Source organism: Macrobrachium nipponense, chromosome 36 (assembly GCF_015104395.2).
Source record: "Macrobrachium nipponense isolate FS-2020 chromosome 36, ASM1510439v2, whole genome shotgun sequence".
Lineage (NCBI taxonomy): Eukaryota > Metazoa > Arthropoda > Malacostraca > Decapoda > Palaemonidae > Macrobrachium > Macrobrachium nipponense.
In genome coordinates this window covers 38,258,162-38,272,053 of record NC_087220.1, presented here as the reverse complement: position 1 = coordinate 38,272,053, position 13,892 = coordinate 38,258,162, and positions in this window count along the sequence as shown.

Genomic DNA, 13,892 nt, shown 5'->3' with positions numbered 1-13,892 from the left:
TCAATTAAAAGAACTCAGACTAAAGAGAATCCCACGATGAAAGGTATCTTAAAGAAGGATAAGACAGAGGGAAGATATCCAGAATGCATCACGAGTTCACAACAGATCATTAACCTCTTAGAATCAAATCAATGCACTTATTTAAAGTTAGAGAGGGAATTAAGACTTAAACCAGGAGAAAGCACGTGGGTAGAATGTACAGTAAATCCAATTTTTGAAGGGAAGGAAATTCTCACGCTTACTGAAAAGTCGCAAGTAAATGGAATACATTATTCTTCTAGTTTACATGAAGTCAGACAGAGCAAAATAGCATTACAGATTACGAATAACAGAGGAGGAAAGGTTAAATTAACACCAGGTACAGAGATAGGCCTAGCAGAAGTATACTCCATACCTATCCGAGTTGTAGAAAGGGAAACGGTAGCCGCGATCAGTAAAGGAAATGAAAATTACGCTCAGGACATAAAACTGAGAAGAGCTAAGATAGGATCTCATTTAAAGGACATTAAGGAAAACCATGTTAGAGAAGAATTCATAGACTTACTGTGCGAATATAGCGATATAGTCGCTCTTGACGGCGACACCTTGGGAAATACACGCGAAATAACGCACAAGATAGACATTCCATCGAACACAAAGCCAATTTACATACCAGCCTATAGAGTAGCACATTCCCAGAAGGAGATCATTGAAAGAGAAGTACAAAGAATGAATAGGCAAGGAATAATAGAACCATCTAAATCCCCATGGTCTTTTCCACTTTTGCTAGTTTCCTAAAAGGGACAAAACTTTAAAAGGATAGTATTTGTGGATTTCAGAAAATTGAACCAAATTACTGAAAATGATCCTTATCCAATGCCGTCAATGCGAGATCTTATCGCCACTATAGGGTCCAAGAGATACTTCACCACAATAGATTTTATTGCAGGGATTCTTGCAAATCCCTCTAGACGAAGAAAGTAACCTTTGACTGCTTTTTCCACTAGTAACGGCAGATACCAGTATGTAAGAATGCCCTTTGGTCTAAAGTCAAGCCCCGTAACTTTTGTAAGATTAATGGATAAAATTTTGGGCGATTTAATAGGCAAGGACGTACACTGTTACATAGATGATTTGGTAATAGCAACAGACACTATAGAGGAACACATAGACTTAGTCAGAGAAGTCCTAAAGAGATTAAGAAAAGCCAACCTGAAGCTTAAACTAAAGAAGTGTAACTTCCTTAAAAGGAAAATAGACTACCTTGGTCATACACTAAGTGAAAAAGGGCGTAGAAGTAACGACTTGAAGATTAAGTCGATTAAGGAATATCCTACACCTCAGTGCAAGAAGGACGTAAAGTCATTCTTAGGTTTAGCAGGTTTTTACCGCAAGTTCATAGGGAAATAATTTAGCAGTCATATCACAGCTTCCACTAACTGAACTTTTAAAGGAACACGTATCATTTACATGGCAGACGAGCAGCAAGAAGCATTCGATGAATTGAAAGAAAGATTAACAACACACCCGCCAGTACTTAGCTTCCCAGACTTTGCAAGGAATTCTTTTTAGCCACGGGACGCAAGCCACATTGGTATAGGAGCATGTTTAATGCAAAAACAAGATAATAAGTATAATGCCATAGCTTATTACAGTAGGAAATTAAAGCCCTCAGAAGTGAACTACTCAGTAACAGACCTCGAGTCTCTAGCTATAATAGACGCTTTAAAAGCATTTCAGATATATCATTTTGGTTACAAGATAACCGTGTTCACGGATCATTCAGCTGCAGTAGAAATGCTAAAGAATCCTAATTTTTCTGGACGAAGAGCCCGTTGGTTCATGACAGCCCAAGATTATGATATAGAGGTGAGATATGTCCCTGGGAAGACGAATAAGGTAGCAGATGCATTATCAAGATATGTGTCACAAGGTGATAGTATAAATATGATAAGTCAAGAAGAAGAAAAGAATGAAACAATGTGCAATGACGTAAATGTACTCACCATGCATTATACAGAGGAGCTTTCCCGGCAAAATTTCATAAAAGAACAAGAAAGAGATGAAGATATAAGGGAACTGTTCAAATACGTTAAAAACGAAAGAAAACACAGCCAACAAGAATTAACCGAACTAGGTAGGAAGGTTGGATGTCCCACAGATGCACTAACGGATATAGATGGCGTATTAATTTGGATGTGTCACGAATATGACCCATTTGGTCAATTTCTAGGTGTACTGCACAAAAGGTTAGTACCTAAGAGTCTAAGAAACAAGGTCATTGAGCTAATGCATGACGATGACATGAGAGCTCACCCAGGAAGGGATGAGACAATTAGATTAATCCAAAGAACTTTCCATTGGAAGGGAATTCACAAAGATGTTAGTAATTATGTGAAGAGCTGCAATACATGCAACAGCTACAAGGGAAGAACAGACAAGGAAGTACCACTAGGGAAATATCCTATCCCACAAACTCCTTTCGAAAGAGTATCTATTGATCTTATCACAAATCTTCATACCACGAGTAAAGGGAATAAGAATATACTAGTATGTATCGGACGCGCTCACGAGATACACAGTTGGTACCACTAACTAGTAAAAGTGCCAAGGATTGTGCAACCGCACTCTTCGATAAGATATTTTGCAGATATTCTGCCCCACAGCTCATTATTTCTGATAATGGGACCGAGTTCAACAACTCGTTAGTTCAAGAAATTTGTAACGCCTTTAAGGTAGAAAAGGTAGCGATACAGCCGTATCACCCAGCTAGTAATGGCTTAGTAGAAAGGAATAACAGGAAGGTTTTAGACGTATTACGTCACACAGTAGGACAGGATCCTGACTGGGACGTCAATTTACCTTTAGTCCAATTATCATTAAATGCAAGGCATCATACGAGTATTCGTGCAACTCCCATAAAAGCTTTGATGGGATATGAACCCAGATTACCTTATGCATGGCTGAATCAGCCAATACAGCCAAATTACTCTGAAGATATCATGAAGATAAGAATCGGAAACTTTAAAGTAATCCACAAGCAATTACACAAGAATCTAGAAGAAGCCCAGCAGAATATGATAGAGAAGCATCAAGAAGGATTAAGGCCTGTAGACTACAAGAAAGGAGATGAAGTCTATATTAAGAAGGAAGTAAGAAGTGGTATTAATTATAAGTTAGCCACAAAATTCCAACAAGGACCATACAAGGTCGTAGACGTACCAAAGAAACTAAGATAAAGGTTAAGAAAATGAATAACCAAATGCCTTCCACATATGCTGAATCATTAGAAGAAGAAGAATTTTGGATAAACAAGGACAAGGTCAAGAGAACCAAAGAAGTTGAAGAATCCGAAATGACAGAGACGTCAGAAGACATTCCAGAAGAAGGGATTAGATATAACCTAAGAAATAGAAGAGTCACTTTTCAGTGAAACAGAAGAACAAACCCATTAATTCATCCAATTATTCCCACGTATTTATTTGATTTCTTTATTGCTAAGTTTACCTTCATCGGTCGACTTAGGAATAATCTTTTATTGTTACAATTCTTACTTTAATTAGTCGGTTTGTAGCAATTTTTTTGAGTTATGTGCACTAACTTCAAATTTATTTTGACTTGAAGGGAAATATTTGGGTATGTAAGAAACAGTTCAATGCGCAGTATAAGAATTTCAAGACGTATATTAAGTTTAATCGTTCCATGAGAACATTCTTAGAAGTAAAAGAATAAATAAGACGGGTTAAGATAGACATTAAGAGATTTTTAAGATAAGAGAATTCGTTTTAGAAATGATCAAGATTTTGAAGGGTAATTATATACTACTTTGTTCAAATCCATTAGATGTTGATTGATGATAACTTACTAATAAGATATTAATCGATGAAGACTCACTAACAAGAAGTTAATTGATGAAGACTCATTAACAAGATAGTAGTTGTTGAAACTAACTAACAAGATATTGATTGGTGAAAACTTACTAATTGTTGTCACAGTGGAAGAAACCTACAAGTATTAACCACTAACCGGTTCCTTTAACCGAGTTGCCAATTTTGTTGTAGTATCAAGCAGTAAAGTTATATTGTTTAATGTACTAGGTTACTCAGAAAATTACAGTAAGAATGTCCAATGAAATTTTGCATAAACACAATACACACTCTCAGTAGGAAGTCAAGGACACACTTGTTATTGCATACAAATACACAAGGATATTTTCTCCAGGACTTGTCTCCAAGCAGCAAACAAGAAGCCATCAAGTGTCGTCAACAAAGAGCGAAATTTATTTTCCATAAAAGAAAAACGATATCCACCTAGATAGAATAGGACAGAGGACTGAACCAATCATGTACTGTAAACTTGGATAGTTACCATTATTTTTTGCTTCTACCATGCATTTATATAACTTTTGTGACTCAAGGGCTTATGTATGTTTAACTTTCAGTTTTTCTTGATTTTGGTGATTTATTTTTGTTTGCATTCAGTTTCATGTTTCTTAATGTGATTTACTCATATTTGAATTCACTTTGATGATTCCTTTAATTACTTAATCAAGTATTTGTTCATATTCATATTCAGTTTTTTATGTTCCTCTGAATGTTACTTACTCAAGAATTTACTCATGTTTACATTCAATTTTGATTGTTGCCCTTAACGTTACTTAATCAAGGATTTGCTCACGTTTACATTCACTTTTGATGTTTTTGAGTTAAAGTTTCAATATGATTTCCAAGAAGCATAAGTTAGGAGTCCTCTTGTAGGTATAATATTTGCTTCAGCTTAGTTAACGCTGTCGGAGTCAGCGAGGTAGCGGGCCGAGACTGTAATAGTGTGGCACAGTGTCGTTATTCCAAAAGACAATAACTTAATAATACTTAAGAAAAAGGCACGAAACGGATAAAATTAAGGAAGAAAGGGAAAGGGAATATACGATATGATTTTCCTTAGTGAAGGGATTTTGTTACTCCAAACATTAGGCTTTTAGCCATTAGACTCTGGTTTTCATCTCCCCAAAAAGCCTCTGTCCGTACCAGCGATTAGTGACCAGCGATATCGCCCAGGCATCTTCGAGAAATTGGAAACTACTCTCATTAGCGCCTATGACTAATCGGCGTTCCCTTCGTGAACAGGTCAGAGAGAGCCATCTGGCATACGTTAAAAAGGAATTCTATGACCCGTTGTTAGAAAGAGGGAAGTACCAAACTCTTAAAAGCTCCACCCTCCCAAATATAGGCCTCTATATCGACGAATCAAAAGCCATGAGTGTTGGTCATAAGACAGCCCAAAAGGGGTGTATCAACGAATGACCTATGAGGTTACCAAGGCATACGCCCCTAAGAAGCCAGGACATGAAGAAGGAGGCGTATACAAATTCAAAGCCTACGAATTACTGTAGAAAGACCTGACAGGAAGGCGGTTCCTCGTATGAAGTTAGTAGCCACTAAGGCACAAGAAGTCTTTCAGAAAATGCCACACCCCAGTCAAAATCCAAAAATCCAAAGGCGGGGCTAAGGAGATTTCAACTGACAAAAAAGCGAGACAGAGAGAGAGCAAGCAGAAAAGAGAGCAGAGAAAAAAAAGGGGGAACAGAGAAAGCCAAGAGAGAGAACAACCGGGGAGCCTGAGGGGAGAACTGCAGTGGCATGGCTGTGCAAACAGAGAAGGACAGAAGAATCCCCAGAAGAAGAACAGGTGCAAAAGTGTGGGTGCGAAGCAATCAAAGACAGTGAAAGTGACAATCAATACTCAGTAAAATTCCCTCGTGCCTATATACTCGTAATTGCAACAAGTGCCAATTAAGTTTTATCAGTCCAAAAGCCCAGTAACTCAGAAGGTGGAAAAACACTTGTAAGAACCCCTAACGAAGAATAAAAACGTAATTTGTATGAATATATCAATTTCATTTCTCATCTAAAAGTAGAACCTTTCCTTTAACGATTCCAGATTAAGAACATTGAGCAAGACAAGAAGAATTTATATAAGCCTAATTCCCCAAAGTACAGCCTCCACGGCACACGTTACCTTAGATCTGTGCAAAGAAAGTAAGTAACCGTCACATATATATATATATATATACACATGTATGTCGTAAACAACTTGAACCATACCCCATAATATATGGATTTATCACGTTCCTAAACTTTCGTGATTCAGTTATACACACACATATATATATATATATATATATATATATATATATATGATACGTGTATATATATGATATATCTATACATACATATATACTATATATATACATACATACATATTATACATATTTATATATATATAGATATACTACTATAGATATATATATATATTATATATATATATATATAATAATACATACATACATACATACATACATACATACATACGCGCTTTAGGGGTAAAGGTTTTCTTGTGTATAAATACGTATAATTATATATATAATACACATGTGTGTCGTAAACAACTTGAACCATACACCATTAATCGAGAATTCCTCTGAGGCGAAGATGAGAACGTGTGGCCGATGACAGACGCTTTTCGCGATTGCCACTAGATGGCAGTAGTGCGCGGGAGGGAAGCCTGCTAAAGACGTGGCATTTTGGTCTCTTGGCTTTTTACTGGCTGGATTTGCTCCCGGGATATCCATTCAGAATTCACATTTCCTTTCGACTTTCGACGCTCCTTTTGATGTCGTCATCTCCACTGAAACTGAAATTGGGCTGTCCGTGAAAATGTAACAATGTATGTGTTTACGTAGTAGGCTTGAATTATAAAAGTGTACTGTTACTACTGTATTATGCCCACATTCTTATGGACAGGCGCACACGTGTGTGTGTATGTGTGTGTGTGTGTGTAAAATTTACGCATAGTATTTTTATAAACTGAAACTTTAAATCACTTCAGCCTACCTCGGAATAACTCAATGTAAAAAGAGGATCTGACTCGGCCAGAAGTCGAATCAGGTGAGGGTAGAGGGCCCTCCCATCATACATTTTATAATTCCCTTTGGGTCAAGTTATTCCCATCGTAGAGAGAACATCTTCAGGGGAAAGGGATGAAGCCAGCTCCCAAAGATCCAGCACCTTTTATTCATTCCTTCCGAGGCGCAATAGTTGTGTACAAAATATTATTCACTCAAGAATATTGCTTCCTTCAGCTTCAACAAACGTTGGATCTGACAAGTTGCTTATATTGTAAAAACTAGAGACTTTAGGTATAGCTGACGGCTATGTCATTCATTATTAACAAGATCTAATTATGTCGTTCTATATATAGATATATATATATATATATATATATATATAATATATATATATATATATATATATATATATATATATATATATTTATATATTATATATATATATATATATATATATATATATTATATATATATATATATATATATATATATATATATATATATATATATAAATTTTCCCTTTGCAACATGCCAGGATTATTAAGACGCGTGAGAAAGAAGCAGATAGTTTACACGTCAGTGACGGACCACAGATAAGACGGATCTGGTCACTGGCAGTTGGTCTTCGTCGATCCCCAGATGCAGACCATCAACTGCCTCGTTGTTGCCTTCGTGCAGACAACCAGAGGGCCTGTGCTATCTCTTTGTGCAGCAAGTATGCGAGTACGTTACTCTTACTTACATTAATCCTAATGTTAATACTTTCCCGATTAAAACAACCTGCGATGCATTACATTTGCCTGTCAGATTTCCACGGAGCAGAATGCTTATCTATGAAAAGTAAACAGCTGCATAGAAGAGTTATCAAGTAAATAAACGAAAGTTTAATTATATATAATCGAGGGTCATTTTTCTGTACAACCTTGGGCAATATCAGTACACAAACATGAGCTAATTGAAGATTAACTGTTCAAGCTACGCTCGTTTCATGCAAAAACAAATATAATTAGTAAGACATCTTGGGAAGGTCATATCACATGTCCAGCTCCAGAACTAGTATGTAAACGTTGGCGTTATTTCCCAACAGATTCTCCGCCGGCGCCACCATAAGGGATTTACACATTTTCTACTCTATCGCGGAATATTGTTTCCATGTCTCTCTTGAATACAGAGACTGATGAAACGAGATAAAGGACAAAAGTGGGTTTTATCCCCGCAATAGGAAACCCGTGTTCTAAGAGGCTAGCGACAAAAGCAAAAAATTATTCTGGCTACAAAAGCATAACATAATTCTGGATACAGAATCAAAAATCAATTCCGAAGATTGAGTGAGGAATGGCCGTCTATTCTCTTTCCGAGAACTGCTGGCTGTGATCCTTTCATTTTATGTAATGGTCCTAGCCGTGCCATCCCTGCCTTTCTACAGGTATTAATTTAGATACTGTTCTCAGGAGATGCTGTAATGCATAGCCCTTCCATGTCCACTCCCTGGCAAATGTAGTGACAATTGTTTCGATAACTTTTTTTTAATGAACTACTTTAGTTGAAGATCTGCCAATTTGTGATGTCCATGATAGCCAGGGTGAAGTAAAACCAAGAAACTTTGTAAAGGACTGAATTGTAATCAATACTCTGTTGCCTTGAAGTGTTATTACACGAATCAAAAGCTATTCACATTTCGCAACCATTCACAGAAAACTGTCGCCATGGGGCAGCTGGTTTTTTTAAGTGCTTTCGAATTGTTTCAGAACAAAGTAAATAAAATGAATCTCCTTCCGCAAGTGGTTGTTAGTGCTCTGTTTGTTTGCCTTCGCTATTTCTGTATATTCAACTCGAATTTTTTGCGCAGGTTCCCGACCCTATATATATATTTTTTTTTCGTATTGGTTCCTTTTGCTACTTGAGCCCTTGGGCTTGAAGCAGGGGTCGGGACTTGGTTGTCAGTATTGATAAAACTGCATATCACCTATTCACACGAAAGAATAATATACTGTCATTGACTGGGAATTTTATTGAAGACACATTCCACACAACCTTGGCTTACTGCAACATTTTGGGTGATGGTATTAAGTATGCTAATGGAAAGTCATCCTCTACACATAGAAGCATTCCACTTGGCTAGATTAGAGTCATAATATGACCCATGTCTATTCTCTCGCGTATAACGCACAAATGAACACTCATGTGAGTGGTCACACTCACCCAAGCGAATACACATGTATTTTCATCCATGATTCAGTAGCTAAAGCATGAATGTCTCAATCACTTCTTTATTGCATTTTCTTTGGGCCCAATCCTTATTAGGAGAACAGTAGAGTTTAGGAATATATATATATATATATATATATATATATATATATATATATATATTACTGATTAATTATTTTATTTGTGTATGATGATTAATGCAGCAAGCTTGTATTCGGCTTGAGCTAGTTAACATTCATAAAAGAGTGTTCAGCACACAACAGCTTTTCTGTTTTTATCGACATTGTTCCCATACTACACTGCTTGACATCGCCCTTTTCATTTGAACAAAGTTCCAACATTCTGTCAAATACACAATGGCATAGCACATATTGTATGCGGCCCTAAATGGTTTACACGCTTTAAGTTGTGTTAAGAAGAGTTCTAATTAACAGCGATACATATAAAAGGTGCTTCTGAAGGGATTCTGCATCATGAATAAGATTAATGGGCATTACTTTAGTTCCCTTTTATGCAAACGTAGATAATATGCAAATGCACTTAATTTTGTCTCGTACAAAAGTTTTGCTGTTTTTAGCAATGTTGGTTGCTATATACACAAGATTCTAATGACCTCCTTTCACCCTCAATAGTCTATCTTTATTTTACATAATAATAATAATAATAATAATAATTTACATATACATAAGGTTAGAAAGATATTTTCATTCCATAAGCCTGCAAAAGTTGCATACAAATGATTGTGAATTTGTATTTTGGCATTCTTACTGTCATTAAGAGATGAACTGAACCCGTCTTTCCAATATGGCCGCAAAAGATATAAATGTATGATAGATGCCAATATGTTTCATATATCAGTTAGTTTTAGCATGTTCAGCTGCAGTGAGCTGTGTAGCTAAGTCCAGGCTTATAGCACTTTCACCTGACACGGCATTCCTTCTTGCAGCCACACTAATTCAATTCTTGGCAAGAATTTGATACTATACTGACAAATTTGCCCAATATGGAAACCAGGCACCATCAATCTGCTGCCATCCCGAGTGTCTTGGACTGGGTAAAACTGGATGACATACTAAAGATTGGCTCCAAATGTGCCCTGTTTGAAAGGCAGCTCTCTTGTAATGCTTTCTAAGAGCAGCCCTTGTAGGGAGAATGCAATCATAAATTTACCCTTTGCTTCCTTTTGCAAAGTGATAAAGTCTTGCCTTATTTACATCTTTATATGAACAGCTTCTGTCGCACTTTAGCACCATGAACTCTTCAATGATTCGCAGGTCTTCATCTTCTACAGCTGGTGGTGTTGAACTTAGTGCGGTGAAGATGGGTGTGGCATGCTGAAACACAGTCCATGTTTGTCAAGCAGACTTCTTCCCCTTTCCACGAAAGGCAGAAACGGTGTCACACCCAATAAATGAACAGAAAAAGGGAAGGGCTGTGGCTTTTGGTCCCATGGCTGCTGCAATTTCATGGGTAGGTATCAACTTCATGTCTTTTCCTCTTCCGAATTTAATCTATGGTTTGTCCAAACCAGTTTTTTTCATGTTAGATGCTGTTGTGATGACAACGTCAGTGTCTGAACTACTTATGATCGCACTTGAGCATATGCAGCATGCAAAAGGACTCTAGTCTCTGCCTCTTCATGAGTGCAGCCTTGTAGGTCAGCAGTGTCCTGTTCTGCTTTGCAACAAAGTGCAGCATCCCCTTTGGTGACAATATTGCATGTTGTATTATCTGCTTGAGATGAAACAATTGTGTCTGCCAAATATGCAAATAGTTCAGTTTTGTTCTGGTCATTCCGGAGGAAACTGGCCCAATTGCCAGAAGATTTTGCAGTGCTAATCCCCTTGCAGCGAACTACTGTGCCTCTTTTTTGTCTTGTTTGTGCTTCCATGTTGTCCTATGCACATCAAATACAATATGTTTGTACTTCTGTATGTACCTTGGACAGGACTACATCTTTTGCATAAGACTCAAATGTAGACTCTTGCTTGGTCTCAGAGCATTTACAAGAGCTGCACCTTCCATTATGATAACATCAGCAATAGGCTCTTTGTCATGGATGTCTAATGCCTGCTGTTCTAGAAGAGGCAGCAGCTGTGACTTGGTGCCCTGATACCTCTGCTCATTCTGCGCCAGTGATGGTGGGCAATTTTGATTTTCATGTTGAAAGAATTCATTTAAGTCATACTGTCTGTTCTGGCATGATATGAAAATGCGTGAAAATAGATTACAGTCTTCCTTTATGGTTTGCAGCGACTGTTTGCCCTTGGACTCTAACAGACATCTTGCAACTAAACAATACAATTTTGTTCTTGTGTACTGGCTCAAAGATTTGCTGGGTGTATTAAGTCTCTTAGTAAAGTTTGTGAATTGTGTCTGTCCAAGGCTCTTCACAGATCTCAAGGATCACTATCTTTGCTGTCCATAATTTCATGACTGTCTAACACAAACAGATCAACTAAATCTTCTCCAAAAGGATAACCTGTTTCTTTGATTACTTTTGATAGATTCTGAACCTTTTCTGCACAGTTTTAGTTTCATCATGATGCTTACCCTCAGATTTTGGATCAGCATCACTTCTAGTCTCAAACTCGTCAATCACGCGGCCTACTTCAGGACCAGCCACTCTCGACCTTCTGAGAGCATCTGCATCTTCAAATAAGCCAATGGCTCCCCCATCTCCTTTCACATGGGCATTATTCCGCTCATGCACATTGTCTATAGCCATTGAGGAAAAAGGCCTCCAGTTCTGGGATACAGGCAGGTATCTGTTCTTTCAACCGTGTTTGGTGCATCGTAAAAAGCAGCACCCATCTGAAATGAACTGCTTGTCTCTTAAGTACATCTCAAGCTAAAGCACGGGCACATGCCTGTTGTCTGTACTGCACATAATCATCTCCAATTTTCTGGGAATTTAGCCAGGCTCTTTCTTTCTCTGTTGTTCACACCTGTCAGATCAAGATGGGCGATACTTATGGTCATGGGAAATAATATCTCCAGCACTAAGTTTAGCCAGAAGTTCCTCATCTAGTAGGTTCATGGCATTTTGTTGCAGCTTTTCCTGTGAAGCCAATGTTATGGCCATCATATTTAATTGGTGCTGGTTTGTCAAAAGTAAAGTAGATTCCTTCTTTTTCTGTTTTAGAATATTCTGCATCTTCATCTGTCTTCTGCTGATGGGGTATCATCTACTTTTGTTTTACACAATCACTTCCTTTTCCTTTCTAGTTTTGTGGTTTTGAACTCCGGCATACATTTTCAAAGGTCTGCAGAATTCCATCGCCTTCATGAAGCCTTTGGGGATGAAATGGTATAGGAGTTGCATATAACTTATAAAATTTAGGACTGTTGGTAGTGAGGGTAACACAAGAAACAAACTTTCCAGTTAGTCGTACTATCTCCCTTCAGGAAAGACGTCGACTTCCAAGATTGTGCTGCCATTGCTTTTGTTCTATAGGCCGAGGGTTTATCCTTTTACCACCTATACAACATACATACAGTGTCAGATATGGAATACAACTAGGCCCAGATATGTCATAATCCTACCTCTAGCCCAATCATTCATCCGATGCTATTCAATTCCCGTGTGATCTGTACACCCTCTGGAAGACTAAAGCCCATCTTCCTAGGCTTGGTTCTCCAGTGCTGGCACATCCTGTCAATTCAGGCGCGGCTGTTTAACTTTGAACTGGGGCTACCTAAACACCATTTAGGAAACTAATGACACATATCTACCAGTAGCTTGCATTGAACCACATGCTGAGTCTTACAGCTATAGTGTCAAGCAGTGTGCCCTGGTAGTGCACTGACACTACACTATTACCTGCTACATTGACTTAATTAACCATTTTTTTAAATGATGAAAATGAATTAAGTGGGGCTTAATTGATTTCTAAAACAATAAACTGATCAAGCTGGTTTTACCCTGAATCCAGTATTACCTGACCTTTTACCTCGTACTATATGAACTGAAGTACCAATTTTGGCCTTTTTGACGGACATTTTGGATATAGTGACAGCCATCTTGGATATTTCTAGGCATCAAAATTATGTATCTAAGTATGTAGAGGCTTGCTTTCAATATTTTAACATAAACTGGGAGTGGCTGAGGAATTCAAACGTGATTAACCAATTAAATGTCAATATTCAGATATCCAACGGAAGCCATTTTGAAAACCTGCCGGCCATCTTGGAAAATGGCAAAATTTTGTGTGGCCGGAGGTTGACGATGAGACAGAAGGTTAAAAGAATCGTTGAGCCACATTTCATGCTTGTATCACCATTTGCACTTTTCCCCTATTATTTTGAAGATACCCGCTCCACTATTATAGTATTCTTGTTTAAATACGTTTACACGAAAGTTATGAGCTTCTGTCTCAGTTAACTCAACCTTAATTCTTTCTCATAAAGAAATACATTAAATTACTTGCAATGCTCACATGAGATTTACGTCTCCTAGAATCTACAAACATCGAAATTTCATCGTGGTCGAAAGGTAGAAGCCTTTAGTGATCTTAGCCCAAATTTTCACTGGTAGAAACTTCCCAACAGTGATGGCAGAACTTAAGTGGCATAACTTGTGGCACCATATTAGCAAACGCGCAATTCTAATTCGTCAAAATGTTTGGTTGCTTTGAGCAGAATTAAAATGTACATTGTTTGAAAGATAGAGACACCATCTTACCAAACATGCTCGACTTTTATTAGCCACTGAAACACTGGTTGCAAATGCAGAAAGAAATCATCATGACCAATATACAAAACATCAATTTGCCAAGAAAACTGGATGCAAAATGCT